The sequence below is a fragment of the Parasteatoda tepidariorum genome, chromosome X1 (genome assembly GCF_043381705.1).
Source record: "Parasteatoda tepidariorum isolate YZ-2023 chromosome X1, CAS_Ptep_4.0, whole genome shotgun sequence".
Taxonomy (NCBI): domain Eukaryota; kingdom Metazoa; phylum Arthropoda; class Arachnida; order Araneae; family Theridiidae; genus Parasteatoda; species Parasteatoda tepidariorum.
Window position 1 is genome coordinate 57,938,124 of NC_092214.1, and position 19,054 is coordinate 57,957,177.

General features: G+C 27.6%; 1 protein-coding gene across 2 annotated transcripts in view; it reads right to left on the reverse strand.

Annotated features, from left to right (window-relative positions):
- Nucleotides 1–19,054, reverse strand: part of LOC107457482 (toll-like receptor 6) — a 150,592-nt gene that overhangs the window by 60,667 nt on the left and 70,871 nt on the right. The window lies entirely within an intron of this gene.

Sequence of the window (19,054 nt, forward strand, 5' to 3'; positions counted from 1 at the left end):
TATAGAGGCGTAATAGATGTTTCATAGGGAGACATAATACTCGTTTCATATAGACATAATAGATGTTTCATAGGGAGATATAACAGACGTTTCATAGGGAGACATAATAGACGTTTCATAGGGAGACATAATAGATGTTTTATGGTGAGGCAATATTGGCACGTTTCATAGTGAGACATAATAGACGTCTCATAGGGAGGCATGATATAAACCATTTCATTATATTAAATTTTTTAAGGGAAGTTAAAGAATACTAAGGAGAAAATATTACTTAATTTCCTTCACTTATTCAACCCTTTTATCAACAATAAGACTTTCTACATTATTATGAGTAATAATTAATAGATTTATGAGTAGTAATTAAAAAGAAAGATACGGTGTGAATAAAAACAGAACAAAAATAAACATAGTTTCGCATTATTTTAAACTAATTTCTAAATTAAAAAACTCGGACTTAAATTTTGACGAATTCGGTTAAATTGTTCTCGTAAAATATAAATTTGAAAATGAGATTTTTTTCTGAACCATTGCAGTTCAAAAATTTTTAAATTGATTTTTTTTTCAAATTTCAGGAAAATTATGTTAGGAGACAAGTCAACAGAGCATTGAAAAACATACTTTCTCTAGATAAGAATTTCTTTTATTGGCTTCATGACGAGTCTAGGTTATGTCCCTCACGTGACGTAGGAAATTAATAATTATATTTATCAAAACATATTTTGTAAACATGTATTTATGCCTTAAACGACTTAGAAAAATGTGAATTTATAAAAATGATTTTATTATTCTTTATTAAAAACTGGTGAAAATTTTAAATTGTAACTGTCTTTTAATTATTGAATTGTTCTATAACTTTGATACGAATTACGTTGATCTAAAACAATTTACTCAAAATTTTAAAATATTTCTCCCCCAATAAGGGATCTTTACTAAAATGTTGGCAATTAATTTTTATTATTTAAATTAATAACAACTGAACTATTTTGAGTTTCGAACTATATTAGTTTTAGGTAACGTTAAGTTCTGAAGTTTTTATTTTAAAATAAATTTTTTTTAATAAATTTGATTGAATATATCTCAAAAAATAACATTTTCATATTATTGCTATTTTCAAAAAAGAAGAAAAAAACGATTTCTTGAGAAAACAAGAGTATTTATTTCAGAGCATAGAGCAATAAATTACTTGCATGAAAGAACAACGGTAACATCAATACCTTTTATACAATAAATATCTATTTTGTTTAAATATGATTTTTGTTATGGCGCAATAACTAATCCTGACTTGATTTTGCCCCACAGCGAATAATCAATAGATTTTTAATTCTAAACATCCATTATTCTAATATAGGCTCGTAAGTATGCGTATACGTATATGCATCTGTATTAAAAATAAATTCATGCTTAAAAATTTTGAATTTTTAGTAGAGAAAAATATTGATAAGAAATAATATATTGTTTAAATGACCAATAATTTACAAATGAGCAAAAACTTCCGTTTAAAATTTTCAATAATGATAATCATTATTTAGATATGATGATTATCAATATATATGATTTTTAATAATGATGCAAACAGAACATAAGAAACAAGCTGGTGCCTTAAAATTTTTTTTAACAATTTTTAATATTGGATAATGATATAAATAATAATTTAGCAAAAGTGTATAAAAATAAAATTATTTTCTTATACATACATAAAGTATAAATGTTTGTTAATATAAATAATTATCATTTTCAACGAAAGAACTGCATTAAATTTTCTTTCACTGACTGGGAAAATTAATATTCCAAATTGAAATAAAAAACAGCCACATAAATTGGTTTAAAATGCATTGTGCAAAGAACTTTCTTCTCAGTAGTCGGGTTTAATCTTCGTTTCGGCATCCTTTAACAATCGGAAATTTCCAGCAATTTTTTCTATGTTAGTCTTTCCTCTTTTAAACGTTATTAGAAACCAAACTTACGGGGAAATTTTTTTTTCTCGCGAAACATCATTGCGATTTTAGAGCTACCTTTAAGCAAATTAAAGATACGAGAGCTTTGGGTTCTGAAAAAGACACAAAAGCTAGGAGAGCCAAACACCATTTAAATTTGAGTTCTTGGGAAGCTTTACTGTTGTATTGCCCAGAAAGAAAAGAGGAAAAAAAAATTGGAAAAGTGAAAATCTCCCCATTGAGTCACCCGTTTCGTTAACGATGGAGACCTCATTTATCGCAGCGCTTATCGACAGTGGATAATTTAATCGCTAATGACACCTCCAATGTCATTAGCCACATTAGAAAAGACGCGGGAAACTTTTGCCTCACTTCTATGGAACCTTTCACTGCAGAATTCTTTTAGAATCCTAATCAGGAGACAATTAATGCTGCTCGGAGGACTTTCTGCTAATGGTGCCCTCCTTTTATTTTAATGTTACCCTTTTAACCGACTTCTACAGTAGAATTTGTTTAATGGGAAAGTCTACATTAGGTTAGTTCAGCAACTATCCTCCATCTATATCAAATAAGAATGATTAGTTAATATCATTTGAACGCAACCATAAGGAAGACTATCTTGAAGACAAAGGTACCTTGAATTTGAGAACCTCGTGTTACAAATAGTAAAAACAATTGATTTCGTTTACACTAAGCTTATAAAAGGTAAAACCAAAAGAAGCATTGACAAATTGACTATATGTAAGAAAATATACGTATTGAAGGACTAAATTTATGACAAATTGATAACAAATAATGAGCTATTTTAATCACCAAAAGTGATTAGTTAATATCATACCGTGAGAAGGACTCTCTTAAAGATGAAGGTACCTTGAATATGAGAACCTCCTGTTACTAATAGTAAAAAAAAAAAAGATTTTTTTACACTATTCATAATAAAGCTTATGAGATAAAACCAAAAGCTGCATTGACAATTTGACTACGTACAGACAAATTTGAATATTGACAAACTAAACGTTAAAATATTGACTACAAGTAATGAAATATTTGAATCCTCAATTTTGATATTGCAAATTTATTTTGATAGAAATGATACTTCACATGGTAAAATATTTTGAATCAAATTGAATCCTAGTATCGTTCAAATTTATAAGACCGTAATACGGTCCTAATTTAAACCATATTATAGTTTTTATAAAACTTGATTGCTAGATAAAATTATTCAACTTGAATGGAAAGCATGACTCAATAAAATATTATAATGATTAGAGCAAATATACAATGGGCAAAAAAATATTTGGATCTTTACATTCTAGAAATCAATCTTAATGGTTCGAGAGAATGATCTCAAGTTGGTCAATTAATTAGTGCAGACGATAGTTTAAGTTACAAAATCTGACACAAATACGTATTTTTTTTTAATAAACATCATTCTTTTTCAACAGATTCGGATTTCTGACCTCCAAGGTATTAGAGGTAGCCGCATCTGGAAAATATGGTTCCCATAGTTGAGTCGGAATAGAGATACGAGATTTGGACAACTTAATGTGATAACATTTTAAGCGAATTGAAAAATTTTTTGCAATCAATTATGAAATTCTTTTTTCTAAAGATTATTCCATGCACTAAGTGACTTTAATAAGTAGCTATTCTTTTATTATTTTATTTAATAATAGTCGAAAAATTTTGAATTGTAAGGTAGACAAATTGCTACATAATTTTAAAAAATGTAATTTTGCATACCAAAAAGCAAAATGTCAGCAAGATCGGATAATTAGTTCCTGATTCGAAAAATTTTGAATTGTAAGGTAGACAATTTGCTACATAATTTTAAAAAATGTAATTTTGCATACCAAAAAGCAAAATGTCAGCAAGATCGGACAATTAGTTCCTGATTCAAAAAATTTTGAATTGTTAGGTAGACAATTTGCTACATAATTTTAAAAAATGTAATTTTGCATACCAAAAAGCAAAATGTCAGCAAGATCGGACAATTAGTTCCTGATTCGAAAAATTTTGAATTGTGAGGTAGGCAATTTGCTACATAATTTTAAAAAATGTAATTTTGCATACCAAAAAGCAAAATGTCAGCAAGATCGGACAATTAGTTCCTGATTTGAAAAATTTTGAATTGTAAGGTAGATAATTTGCTTCATAATTTCAAAAAATGTAATTTTGCATACCAAAAAGCAAAATGTCAGCAAGATCGGACAATTAGTTCCTGAAAAAACCGAATTTTCAAAAGGTCGTATTTTTAAATTTCGATTTCTCAAGATTTTTCGGACCGATTTAATTCAAGTTTTGTATTTTGCTATAGAAAATTACATTCTATAAAATGATGTAAAAAAGTATATACCTTTCAGTTCGAAATTTTTTCGACCATTATTAAAGAAAATAAAAAATATTATAAATATTTTTTTACATAATTAATTTGTGCTTAAATTTTGTGCTTTCTCCTTTAACATTATATTCTTCAAACTAATTTAAAAACGTTTATGCTTTACAATTAAAAAATTTTCGAATGTTAATTAATAAAATAATAAAAATAAAAATTCTATATTTAAAATTATATTTTTGCATGGGATTAACTTTGAATAAACGAATTTTATAATTTCGTTCAAAAATTCGTCGGTTCGTTTAAAAAGTTCTTGAGCTATGACGGAATAAGCAAAAATTAAAATTAACCTTAAGGGGTTCAAACTTTGGACTGCTCTCTTGACCAAAGTATTGAGACCATATTTCCCGATTGCAGCTACTCCCTCCATTTGGGGGTGTAAAATCCGAATCTGTCAAAAGAGAATGTTTATTCAGAGAAGATACGTTTTTGTGTCTGATTTCGTAACTTGAACAATCGTCTGTACTAATTAGTAAGTATATTTAAGGTTACCCTCTCAAACCATTAAGATTGAGTCATAAAGCCTGAAGATGCGATCATAAGATCAAAAGTTATTCATGGTGTTTCGTTTTTGTTTTTCCTTTTTAGTATTGTGCAAATTTTTTTCAATCTGTCGTTACCATGGTTCTAAGTTCTTCCGATTATTCAGAAAATATAACTTAGTAACTGATTGCTGATGATAAAAGCAAATTCAACCGTCTAAACGTGAATACTATTTATAACTAATCTATGTGCACAGTGAAAGCTCTTGCTTTGGACCAAATCGAGGAATCTAAGTTCCACTATCAGTTTTAGCACTGGTTGTAGCGTGACGATGCTTATATGTGTTAAAAATATGTCGTCAAGTTTATGAACTAACAAGGTTTTTTTTAAAAAAAATTAGCATTCAAGATACATGTGAGGAAAAAAAACCCATAAAAACCTGCCCAATTATCTCGGTAACACGCACATTATTTTTTATTTGTAAGGAATTGACTCTTAAGGAAATTCATTGCAAATAAAAATTCTTGGAATTTAGAAATAAGGTTTTTTTGAATATGTTATGAGTCATATATTTTTTTCAATTAAAAATCATGCAATACATTTAAAAAATTAACTTTTGATAATTTTAAATTTTGAGCAAACAGTTATAAAAGTTCAAGTTCCCACAGAATAAATTTTACTTATGGTTTTTACACTACTTTCAGAAAGTGTATGAACATGTTTTAAAAATAATATAATTGAAAATTATACTATAGAAAAAATAAATGTAAGAAATTGAAAAATGAAATAATCAAAAGCCCAAAATAATTTCACAAAAAAAGAAGAAAAAGCTGAGAATGTCGAATCTAATGTCAAAATCAAAAACTATTGAGATATGACTTATAATGGGTTATATGGTGAGGATAATTAATAATGATCCAAACATTTATGATGATTACATTTGTAATGGTGTTATAATATTCTTAATTCTTAACAAAATAATTTAACAGTGTTTGCTGCTATTTTGCTAACATCAACATATGAATAGATTTTTCCTTTTTCAGGATCCTTCAAATAATTTCAAACAAGACAGGAATAAATTACACTTTCTAAGTTTATGCTAAAAACAATCAATCTTAAGGAAAAGGATGAAAGTTATTTATATTTGAATGAATTATCTCATCAATATTACATTGTGTTATGAAAAAAAGATGGATTTGTGTTTCAAAGTTGGCTTCGATGTTCTTTTGAAAACTCTTTTGCAGGAGTTCTGTTTAACATTTAATAAGAAAAGTTTTAAACATAGATTACATGGAACATTTTATCCTTTCACTCCAATTTACGTCTTTTTGAACTTAATATTTTAGTAAAAAAGCAGAGAACACCACACTAAATATCTAATATAGTGTGTTTTATTAGTTATTTGCTGTTTTTTAAATAAAAATAATGTCATTTTTATAATATTTTTAGAACACTTTTACGTGCTTTTGTTTAGTACCTCATCAAAAATGGCAAACAGAAAAAAAATTTTTGCTTGAATCAATAATATTTTTTAATTTCCGCGTAATAATCGGTCTCTATACAATGTAACAATTTTCGGATCAAATTACGGTAAAAAGTACTGGTGCATCATCCGTAAAATTCATTTTTAACCGTAAAATTTTATGGAGTAATATTTACTTAATTACAGTGATTCAATGATTTTACAGTAAATATTACCGTATAGGAATTATGATAAATATTTTTTTTCCTTCAAATTTTACGGTAAAAATTGATTTTACGGTTTAATGCACCGGCACACTGAGTGCCAGTACTTTTTACGGTAATTTGTTCCAGATTTTTTTGCAGTGTATATCCAATAACTAAGCGACCCCTAATTCAAATATCAATTATATATATTGTTTTTATAAAATTATGTATTCTTTGAAGGATATTTTTATAACAAATATGCAGAAGAGAAACAATCTATTGAAAATACATATAAACCCAAAATCCAATTTATTGTGGTTTGCAAGTTATATTTCAAAAACATTTCTCAATCTCTCAAGAAATAACAAAATATGCTTTAAAAAATTTTTCTGTAACGTTTCCTATAAATATAACTTTTTTTGATTGAATATAATACATTTTTGGGAAAACTTTTGATTGTAAATGAAACTTTTATGAAACTTAAACATATGTATTAAAAATTTCAGTGATATTACTTATACCAAGTGTGCGCGACAGAGGGATACGAGGAGAACCACAAAATCTCCATGACTGAATAGTAATCTGTCTCTAAAATTTATAGACGTTTGTATATAATATTAAATATAAATTTTTGTCCTAAGTGAAAAACCTATGAGGCTGCAACTGAACGCATCTTCAGTATTTATGGACGAAAACATACTCCAAATAGAAATCGGTTATCTAAAGAAAGAAAAGAAAAAGTGACACTTGTTGGCAATAATATTAGTCATAAAATCAGATAGTCAAAGCAACCTGGCTGAGTTTTAAGGTGATATCGATATCGAGTCGGATAAAGATGACAAACACTGTGCTGAAGAAAATAAAAGCTCATTTTCAGAGCATTAAATTTATATTTTGTGATTTCTAACTTTTAAAAAGCTTTGTTTTTTGTTAAAAAATTTATGTTAAAATTTACGGTAATTTTTTGTTAAAATTTTTAATCAACATAGCTTGAATTTCATTCCCATTATTTAATGATGTTTTTTTTTCTATAAAAACAAATATAATATATTAAAGTGTGGATATATACGTTTTTTTGTTTCATGTATAAGAGAAAATAATATTCCCGATTATTCTCTAAATTTCAGCAGTCTTATATTATTCTAAGAATATACTTGTTCTTTAAGAATAATATACTTTATTTTATATTTTATTACTGTCGTAAAGGAGCCGACCCAATTTTTGGGTTTGTGACTACTATTGTTCAACTCCATAACCTTGTAATTTTGAACTCAATCCAGAAGATAAGGGAACTCCTGGATCAAGTATTGGGAGAAATTCGCCTTCCTGGAGGACTTTTCCATGGAACTATCTCACATTTGCGTTTCATGGAGTGGAAAACCACGAAAACCTCCCACGGTTAGCCTCGGTGTCATAGCTCTGACATATTCTGTATAGCGGATAGAATAAAACATCATTAATTTTCGAAAACAGGATTTAATTTTAAGCGAAACTACATAATTTGAAACATTATAAATTTTCTAATATAAATCTGTTGTGCTTTCCTATATGTTTGATATACAATAAATAGTTCTCCATTTGTTTTACGCCAGAGCACTTAAGAACATTTGAAACAATTTTAAATTAATCATAAGTAATTTATGTAATTTAAATGGTTGTATTTAATCGAAGTTTGAAAATACTGGATATTTTTATAATTTTAAGGAATAAGTAAAAATATTTTTGTCACCCTTTGAAAAATATTTAAACCAAGTACATATATTATATGAATGTATATTTTAACATTTCTTCATGATCAATTGTGTTGTATGAAGAATTTGAACAAAACTTAATAGAGTGAAATAAAACAATTTGTGTTTAGTTCATTTAGAATACTGTTTATACTTTTAGTGATTACTGTTATTGATTTGCAGAAATTACCCCTTACTTCAGAAAAACGATATAAAAGATAAATTCTTCCGAATAAATGGCCCTATTTCAAAAAGTTCCTTTCTTTGATACAAAATAAATTACAAATCTAAGAAATGAAATGAGAAATTCTTTATTTTAAACAATAAGTTAAGGATGAAATAAGAGCAATTCTAAGAGTTCGGCCGTTTTTTGAAACATTTTAGATGGTATCTAAGATGTCTTGTATTCTACTATTACTTTTCCTATATTTCCGGAGTCACCGTTAATCTCGTAATGTTTCTGAAAAAATAAATCCTTCTAACTTTAGTAAAGTAAGTTCTGTTGTCAAAGATATGGATGTAGCAGAAATAACAGAACAACAAATTCGAGAACTTTTTTTTTCTTTCCTGAAAGATACAGAAAAAGCTTAAAAAAGAAAAAGCTTACATATCAACAACTATTAGCTTTGCTTCTGTATTCTTTTACCATGGATAAAGAATGTTTATAATATACAAACTTTGCTTATTTATTGAGTAATTTGATCTTAGATATATTTTTAATTCAAACTATATAAATGCAAATTTGCTTAGATCTGAAATATAATATGTTTATAATATATTGGCAATATATATTAATGTAAATAAACTGTTAGAAGTTTCACTCTAAAATTAAGGTAAAATAATCGGCAGAAGTCTGTCCCTTCAATTAACCGTATAACCGTAAATTTTGTGGTTAGAAATATTTCCTCACCCTTACTGCGTTGTAACCATTTACAACTAGTGTAATTTCAAAACCGAATAAATTATATTGAAATGGTAATTGAAATTAGGTTGTGGTTGGGTTGTGTTTTGTCTAATGAATCGTAGAATGAGGATAAATTAAATTATCTCTATCGTAAGAGATAGGAAATACTGGACATTTTTCGTGTTAAGCAGCTTTGTGGTGCTAGCAACTAACAATTAAGCGTGAATGAGAGTGTCATCATCTAATTATCTAGAGTCACCCATAATGGAGTACAGGACACTAGGATTATCTTCATGAGTTGAAGGAGTGGAATAAATATTGTCGGGTTAACACTGGGAGTCAAACTCCGGTTCAGCCGGTCATAAATCGACATATTAGCCAGTTCGACTATAGTATGAACCCAAATGCAGAATATAAGTGACTTCATAGTGTGGGCCTTGCTTTCTGGAATATGGTAAAATACTTAGATGAATGGTTATTTAACCCTCTTTTCAGAGTAATTTCTAACAGTGTGTAGTTACACACGTTAAGGAAATCGTAGCTTTTTGTTAAAATTTGTCATGGTTGTTAGAAAGATTAATAGCCATTTAATAAAGTAATAATAACAACTACCATTTTTGGGTTAAAAATATTTTTTTTACTTTTAAATTTTATCTTAATCTAATTCAGAAATGTAAAGTTAATTAACATGGGGAGTTATGCTTTTACATCATAACAAAACTATAAAAATAATAAAGTATTAGTACTTTAGTTGTCTCGAAAATTTCTAAACAAAATTAAATTACAAATACTATAAATATATACAAGTACTGTGCGTTATAGTATACAAACGGCAGCATTTAAAAAAAAATCATTTCAAAGTCTTATCATATAGTTAAAAAGTGGATGCTATAAAGAAAAAAGCAAAAATTTTGTTTGTGTATTTATTTATTTTTCTGAAATTTTTTTAGTGGCAGATGTGATAGTACACATATTTTATAATATGCATTTATCTAAATGAAGCAAAACATTTGTATAAATCAAAGTGCATTAATTATATTAATTATATAAATATCTATACATGGATCTGAAATCATATTATTGTTATTTTTTACGAAGCCAAAGTGGCAGCTAACGCATATCAAGTTGATTTAAATGAAAAAATATAATGATTATTGCATTGTTTCAAAATATATAGCTAAGCAATCCTGGGTCATTTGAATACTTAAACATGGTACACTGTTAGAAATGTCTCGGAAAAATGGTTAAATAAATATTTATTTAAGAGTTATTTTACCATATTCAATCAAAGCAGTCAAATAACCGTAAAAGAAGATAGTATTCAAGCAGTTAACTGAGAGAAAATTCATTTATTGACCGTTCTCATCTATTACAGCTGAACAACCAAAATCTTATTCGCGCCGATTAAGCCCATCTTATGAAGTTATTTAGATCATTGCAGCTGGGTACGTAGTGTTGTCGAGAGGTATTATCTTCCTATCTCATAACCAGCTTAACGGTGGCTCTTATTCCATCATCGTCACCACAATATTTCTTCCTTTCTTTTAACACCTGAAGAGCTTCCAGTATCTTGCATTCCCTTATTGGTGACCATGGACTATCAACCACACAGTGATGGCGTCACCACAGAGCTGCTTATCGGAAAGAAGTCTAGTATTTTCCATCTTTCATGATGGCTGGCACCACCATGTAAACTATTTAAGTCATATTCCAAGGAAGATTTGACAAAACTCCAATGTCTATTACCTAACATAAAGTTTCACTCTAATGTCTGGTTACTTTTCATTTTAACTGTTTTGAAACCCTGATAGTTGTAAATGGCTGCAAAACCATAAAAGTTTTAAAAAAATTTTCCCAACCATAAACTTTATGGTTAGTTGGATGAGCGAACCTGCTGCTGGTTATTATGCCGCAATTTTAGAATGAAAATTCTTACAGTATACACATTTCCCTGAGATTAATTAAAACTGAACATTAAATCAGAAAATTTGAAAATAGTAAAATTATTCCGTTCAAGAGACTTTCTTAAATTAACAGCCATTCTTTGATAATCAAGAATAAAACAATTGATACATAAGACTTTAGAGAATTTTAATTACTTTATTGACCTTTATTATAGGAAAATAAGTGATGCAAATCTGATTAAAATGAATAATTCATTTATAACTCAAACGCCAAAGATATTATTTATTACTTTCTTCATTTTTACATCTTACTTCATTAATGCACATTTTTTCTCATGGTTTAGTTTTTTTAAAAAGCAATTTATAGTTGGAACTTTTTTACAGACATCAGTATTTCATAAATTTACTAAGCTTCGTACATAAACCCAAAATAATTCTAATAATTTTGAAATACGGGATAAAACAAAACAATTTAGAACGAAATATTTCACAACCTTCACTTTCAATACGCTTTTGAATGCATAATTAATCAAAATATGTCTACTTATTTTTCTAAAATTTGCTGAAGAGGAAAATAAAATTTAATTTAAATTTTGCCATAGCATTAAAAAATCAATATTAACGCATTATAACTGTAGTTATTTTTTAGGTAAAGAAAAAAAATATTATGCAAGGGCACTAGAGAAAGAAAAAATAGACTCATCCTCGTTAAAAGGGTTTCGATGTTCGGAAAAACAACAAGGGAGAAATATAAGCAGGCACAAAATTTCAGAAAGCCTTTTTGTTTATACGCTATATCCGTTACGCTTAATTCACTCAATAGAAAGTCTAGCTCATTAGTATTATGTTGAAATATTCAGAATATTGTCTGCAATAATCCTTGGAATTTCTCGCATTCTTAAAAGTATCTATTTTTGTCTAACGGTGAAACATCTTCCGGTATTTAAGCATAAATATTTATAAAAAACTTTTTTTTGTTTAATCATAAAATATAGATTCTTTTATCTATTATTTTGAAAATCATTTAAATTCAGAGTGTGGTCTTGAATGTTTCTTTTTTGGCAATTCTACTATTATTTGTTTTGTTAAACTGAATCTTATATAATTTGTAATTTGAATTAAAAAGAAAAAGATTTGAAGATGGATTTTTGCTGTTTACTACAAAGTAAAAAAAGAAAATGGTGTATAGTTGCCACCATTTTTGGTACTAAGGTTTAACTGTGATTTTATTTTATTTTTCACTGTTTTAGTTTATTTTATTTATTAATTAATTTTTTGTTTGTTTGTTTATTGTCTGTACATATTTTCATACGCATTTGAATCAATTTATGGCTTCATTAAGTAAACATTTATATGCCACATAATATATTACATTATATATTGCATAATACATTACATAATATATTTACACTAATTCTTTTAAAGAATTGTTATTATTCTAATTTTGTATACTTTTTTGCACGGTAACCAAAGTTCTTGAATTAAAAATATATTTAGTTTACCTCAACATCAAAAATATTAATGACTATACACCAAAATATTTTACAGTATTGATGGACGCTAAAGACTTCATTGTAAAAATTTCTGGATCAAGTGCCGACACTCAGATTGTATCATCCGTAAAATACATTTTATCGTAAAATACATTTTTATCGTAAAATTTATTTTTACTGTAAAATCCATTTTCACTGCAAAATCCATTGTAAAATCCATTTTTACTGTGAAATCTGCTTTCACTGTAAAATTCATTTTTTTCCGTAACACATTATACAACAATTTTTCTGGTGTTACATGTTTAAAAACAGTGATTCAGTTATTTTTCGGCAATTATTACTGTAAAAATTATGATATGTCAGATTTCTTTGCTCCTTGACACGTTCCAGTAAAAATGAATTATACGGTGAAAAGTACCGGCACCTTTGTCTAACTAGCTAATTCATTAGAATCTCGTAGTAATCCAACAAGCAACAACGTGGACACGAGTAAGGTGTCCACGTTTTTCTGTTCCATATAGCGTGTATGCAGCATGGGTTTCAAATTACCACTTATTTAAAAACATTTCTAAGAATAAATCTGTGAAACATGAATAAAGCCCAAATAATAGCATAATATTTGCTCAGTTACTTGATTTATTCACGTTTTATAGCTCAATTCCCAAAGTATACTTTATCTTCATTTGGTTTATGTTTCTACTTTAAAATAATCTTACAAATTTTAAAATAATTTTCTCAGAGTAGGAAAATTATCAGTAGAGAAGAAAGCATGACTAAAAGAACTTGAATATCTACACAAAGACGTAATTTAAAAGATCTTTAAGTTAAAAAATAACTTAAAATTTATCATCTGTTTGTTGTACAGTACGTTAAAGTATTAATTGATGATGAAGAATATTCTGCTGAAGGTTTAACTATTTTTATCGATATTTGATACATCAGCAAAGGATAATTTGATTGTCTTTTATATAGGTAAACATAATCCCGCGAACATAATGTATATCTGTATTCAGTACCCACTGTCAAATGTAGTTTCAAAAATTTGCATGTACACTAGTGTGGAAAAGTCTATAGTTAAACTCAATATTACAGATGGTTGATTGCAAATGTAATAAATAATGTATAATTTTATTCCTAAACACTCTTAATACGTTTATCAACCAGAAAGCAAAGTTATCTCGTTGAAAGTCACTTTAAATCAAATGCAATTTTATATTTTATTTTGTATTTGTTTTTCGTGAAGAGATTTTCCTATATCTAAGAATTAGATGAAGATACAATTAAAAGATACAATTTTAACAAATAAGCATAAGTTTTGCATATTTATTTACGGAAATCATGATTTTAACTATAATTAATTATTGACATTTATTTTTGAAGAATTAGTTCTTACGAGACTCGAATTGTATAAAAATATAAATATTCAACTGAAGGGAGTGCAAAGATTTAAATTTAATCCAATGAAGATTACAATTTCCATTAAATTGCAAGACAAGTAAAAGTGTAATGTACACGATGGCTTGACTAAATAAAACGCAAATCATCTCTGCAAAAAAAAACCCGCACGGAAGGATTAAGATGCCTTTCACGCGTTGACCAAAAACTTTTGCACGCTAGTTTATAGATAAAATTTATGACAGGCGTATGGATTAACTATTTTTACCGATATTTGATACCGCAGCACTGGATAATTTCGATTGTCTTTTATATTTTCTATAAATCCTATAAACATAATGCATATCTGCATTCCGTACGCACTGTCAAAAGGTTTTTCAAAAACCAGCATGAATATATACTTTTTATGACTTCTAGAATGATATTGATGTACAAATTTTATATATCATGAATATATAAATTTTATGTTTTTAATACTTCTAGAATGTTAATATTTTCCTATAAAAATTAAATACCCAGTTAACTAATGAATTTTCGAACGTCATAATTTGCAGTATTTTATATTCACAATTAAAAGCTTTTAACAGGCAAAAATATGTTGATTTTAAACAATTATAGCTAGAAATTTTAATTGACTATTCATGAGCAAATTTTTAACAAGATCGAATATTTCAAAGGATAAAAACGTCAGCGGCCAGTAGGATAAAATCTAAATCGCTACAAAACTTTTTTTTTATCTACAATATATATTCGAAAAAATATGAGGCCGTCACGAATTGTTCGCGGTCAGGGAAAAAAAATTCTCAAAGTGTATCATCAGCTGCTAGCCGATGTTTGAAAAATGATGCATTGCCGACATCATTAATCTAACTCGTAAAACTGGTTACAGTAGAGAGAAGCGAACTACAAAATAATGCAGATTGCGTCAAAATTGCCTATCAATGTAAGTGTGAAACTCATCTTCGTGACAAATAATCAGTATATCATTTCGTTATTATTTTAAAAGTTAAGATAAGATATGTTTGACTTAGGCTTATCAGTGGAAATCTATCATAAAAAGACAAATAAATCATTATCTTTTAGATAAATGTTTAGAAAACTCCTTGAATATAATATATGGATGGGAAGAGGGTAATTTTATATTTTAGTTCATTAAATAAAAAAATTAATCATTTTGTTTTTATGCATAAATGTCTTGATCAAGCTTACCTTTCTTGTTGAAATCAACCAGGGCTGAAAGACCATATATATCGAGACGGAAAAGAGCAAAAACTGGTAACAAATAAATTTCATTTTTTAGTTTTTTCCACAGAATAATAGAAATCCATAACTACCAATAGTTTTTACGGATGCAATTTTTTATTGAATTGCTTCTTCGCCGTGAAAAATTTCCTTACAGTGAACTGTTATTGTTGAGAATAGATTAACTCCTCCCGAATATTATCTAATATGGAAATTGTTCTTCTACCAGTATTTTCTCTTTTCCGTCCCACTTTCAGGCCTGAAATCAACGTTGCTTTTTCAATTTTCGATGAGAAAAAAGTTAAAATTTTTTTAACACTTTTTATGTGATAGAAAGTATTAATACGTGTAGTAGTTTAAGAAATAAGAGTTAGTAAACTTTTTTATGAGATAGTAATTAGTGAATGAGTGAGAACTTTCATGAGTTTTATGCGAAGTATCTTCATAATTTTTTTCCCATTTCTTTTAGTCGCTCTCTTAAAAATTTCTTACTTTTGCAGATATTTATAAAGTGTTGCTTTTTCTTTCATTTTCATAAGAAATATTTCTGAAAAACTTTTAAATTAGTCTTCACATTGTAGTTTCGATGAAGTTTAAAAGCATCTTTAATCTTAAAAAATAATACCAAGGAACTGAAGGGTTAGATATTACTTGATTAAAAAACTTCATTCGTTTTAAAAATGTGCTAATTGGAAATAACAGTCGACTTGTTTTAAGCGCTCAAAAATAAGCGCTCGCTTTTAAGACGTGCCAGACATGAATGACCAGAAGCAAAAGTGATTTGAAATATAAAATGTAAAATTATCAACGAAACGTGGTAAAATAATGGTGAGAAACAAAACTGGGAGCTAGTAGCTGAAAAACTAGAAGATGAAAAACATAAAAGGAAGAATCACAGGAGCCGATGGAGGCAAATCAAGGTAAAATGCTTTTCCACGTGCTATGTAGAGTTGGTGAGGAACTAACATCGTTAACATGGAAAACGACATTCATATGAATGAAACAATATTCCAGGGTCACAAGATGGGCTGAGGTGGCTTTGGTGAAAATTATTTCGGCATAGTCAAAATTGCATTTATGCCCAATATTTCAGCAAAGTGCAGAAATTGAGGATTTCTCGTATTCTCTCTAGGCTACAGGGGTTTTTCTAGTTTTCTTCCTCAACATTATTTTTCAATTTTTCGTTAGAAACTTTGCCTTATACATTTCAAATCACTTTATTTCTTCTCACTCACGTCAAATTGGGTACCTATTTTTGAGCACTTGAAACATGTCGACTGCTATTTCCAATTTCTATATTTTTAAAGATAATGAAAATTTTATCAAGAGATATCTTTAATCTTATCTTCAATACATTTGCATAAAGTAGCTTCTTTTTTTTTTAGAAATGTGTCAAAAGTATTTTTATTTTTTGCTTTTTACAAGTTACAAAAAAATAAATGAATAAAATAATGCTGCGCAACAATTTCCCACATTAAACTAAAACATAACTTCATAACTTTATGATTTCGTTCTGAAGTTTAAAGTATACCCCAAGTTAAAAATAAAAGTCTTGTTTGTTGTCCAAAACGTTTCCTCAAAATCTATTAAACAACATTTTATTGACGTTTCTGATAAGTCTTTAACTTTTAAAACTTCAGAATAATGCTTCGTTTAAAATGCCATATTTCCTAAATTACAACTCAGAAGCTGAAAACCTACTTAAACCATGATGTGGTTTTGAAACGTAAGTAAGAAATTTTGTGCTTTTTATCAGCATTCCTTTAATTTCTTTAACTGAAAAATAAAATCTGTTTTTGCATAAAACAATAGTTTTAACTATTTGTTTGCTTTGTTCTGCTAGTTTTATGAAATTTTTTTTCAGGCGCGCAGTAAGATAACAGAAGACGTTTAAGCTTCAAAAATGTTTCTTTTACTTTTTAAATGGTGGATTTAACTATATGCAAGTGAATGACTTAGTATTGATTCAAATAGAAAAAATAGTTTGAAACAAAGATTTTTAAACAAAGCCAGTATTAGAAAGAGCTCGTCTTGAAAAACCTATAAACCAAAATAAATTCCCTACCTTTTAAAGGAAATTTATGATGTATTTTGCATTTATAATATATAAAATCAAATAAGTCACATTTCACTTAATATTTTTTTTAAAAAAAATATACCAAGTTTGAGCATTTTTTACTTAGAAAATGTGTTTAGTGAATTAAAGTATGAAACGTTTAATTCAAACACTTTTATTCAAAATTAGAAATAGTGAGGTATTTCTTAAAATAAATCAACTGTTATAAAAGTAATAAATCAATAGGTAATAAAGTCAAGGGGTGCGATTGTTCTCGTTTTCCAGTGGCCACATCTATGACCGAGAATTTGACTTCTGCCACATCCACACGTCAAACCAGTTTATAAGGCGAACCTATTCATATATTAAATAATTCATCCACAGATCGTAATTTTGACCTGAACCAGAGAACAATCACTCTCCGAATCAGTACCTTGAGAGGCATAATTTGTTATGGGTACATGGAGAAATTTGTGACCCAACAGATTTATCGCGCACCAGTAACCACTTACTACTACACGGGGAGTCTTCGGTCAGCAGGATTCGAACTCCTGTTCTCATGAAGGCGAGTGCAGCACCTTGTCAACCACTCTATGCCGGGCAATCAATTGTTTGCTGAGTTTAATAGGTTATACTGCGTTAATAGCTTGTAATTAAAATGTGTTTTAAATCAAAGATCCTCCAATTCCAATGGAAAAAAGAACATTAGCACAAAAAATCAATTTACATATGATGCTAAAATTTCATTATTTCACCGGGTTTAATTAGCAAACTGTCCAAAAATATAAAATTTGGTTTTATTTTTTACTTTTGTTTTATTTTAAAACGAATGTTAAATTTCATATTTTAATGAATGTTCACAATTGTTCAACTCATTTAAGAACAAGAAAGAAAGACGTAGATACTAAGTTTTCATTCTTTACGACAAAAATATTTATTATAATTTAAAAAAATCTGCAGAAATTTTTTTTTGGGGAACTGAAAAAACACAATCTTCACCCAACGCTTGTGCTCTATGTTTTACTGCTCAAAATTTTCATATAATTTACAGTTACTTTCTTTATTTTATTTGAACTACTCGTGTTGATATTGAAAACATTTATTAACAATATTTTAGCAAAAAAATGAGTAATATATAAGTTGAAAAAATATTTCAAGTATTGGAATGCATCAATGCATATTTAATATAAATTTACAGATAAATATTTAATTCTCAAGGCAGGTATTTTAAAGCAAATATAATCATAGTTGGAATCCTTTTTATGCTTATGCTTAATAAATGCTATTGTACAAGTTTTTTAAAAAGAATTTTCGTAACTAATTCAAGAAAAGCTTAATAAAAAATTTGAAATGATAAAACCATATAAAACTTACGATACAAAATATTACTCACTAGATAGCTGGTAAAAGAGAATAACAATCAAGTTTTAAGCATTTGATTGAGCCACATTAATAATACGTACCTGAAAACAAAAATATAAAATTAGTAAAACATAAGACTAAATTTCAAAGCTTCAACTTAAGGGAAAATTTTACTTTTAGGAAAGAAATACGATCAATATTTTGAAAAGAAAAGCAAATAATTTTAAACGTTTATTTTGGTGAGGATTATAATTTTGTCTATACAATAAAATACTAGAAATATCTAGAAAAATATTAATTCATTTCTTACACTATCATAGATTTCTCTTTATAACAACAAAACTTAAAATGCAATTTTTTAAGGTGTAAACTAGCAATGAGCAAAATTTAAATAGGTTTCTGAAGACAGTTTTTTGAATTAAAAAATTTTCGATCTTTGCAACTTTTTTTATTTTCATTTCGTTTGCAGTAACTCATATATATATATA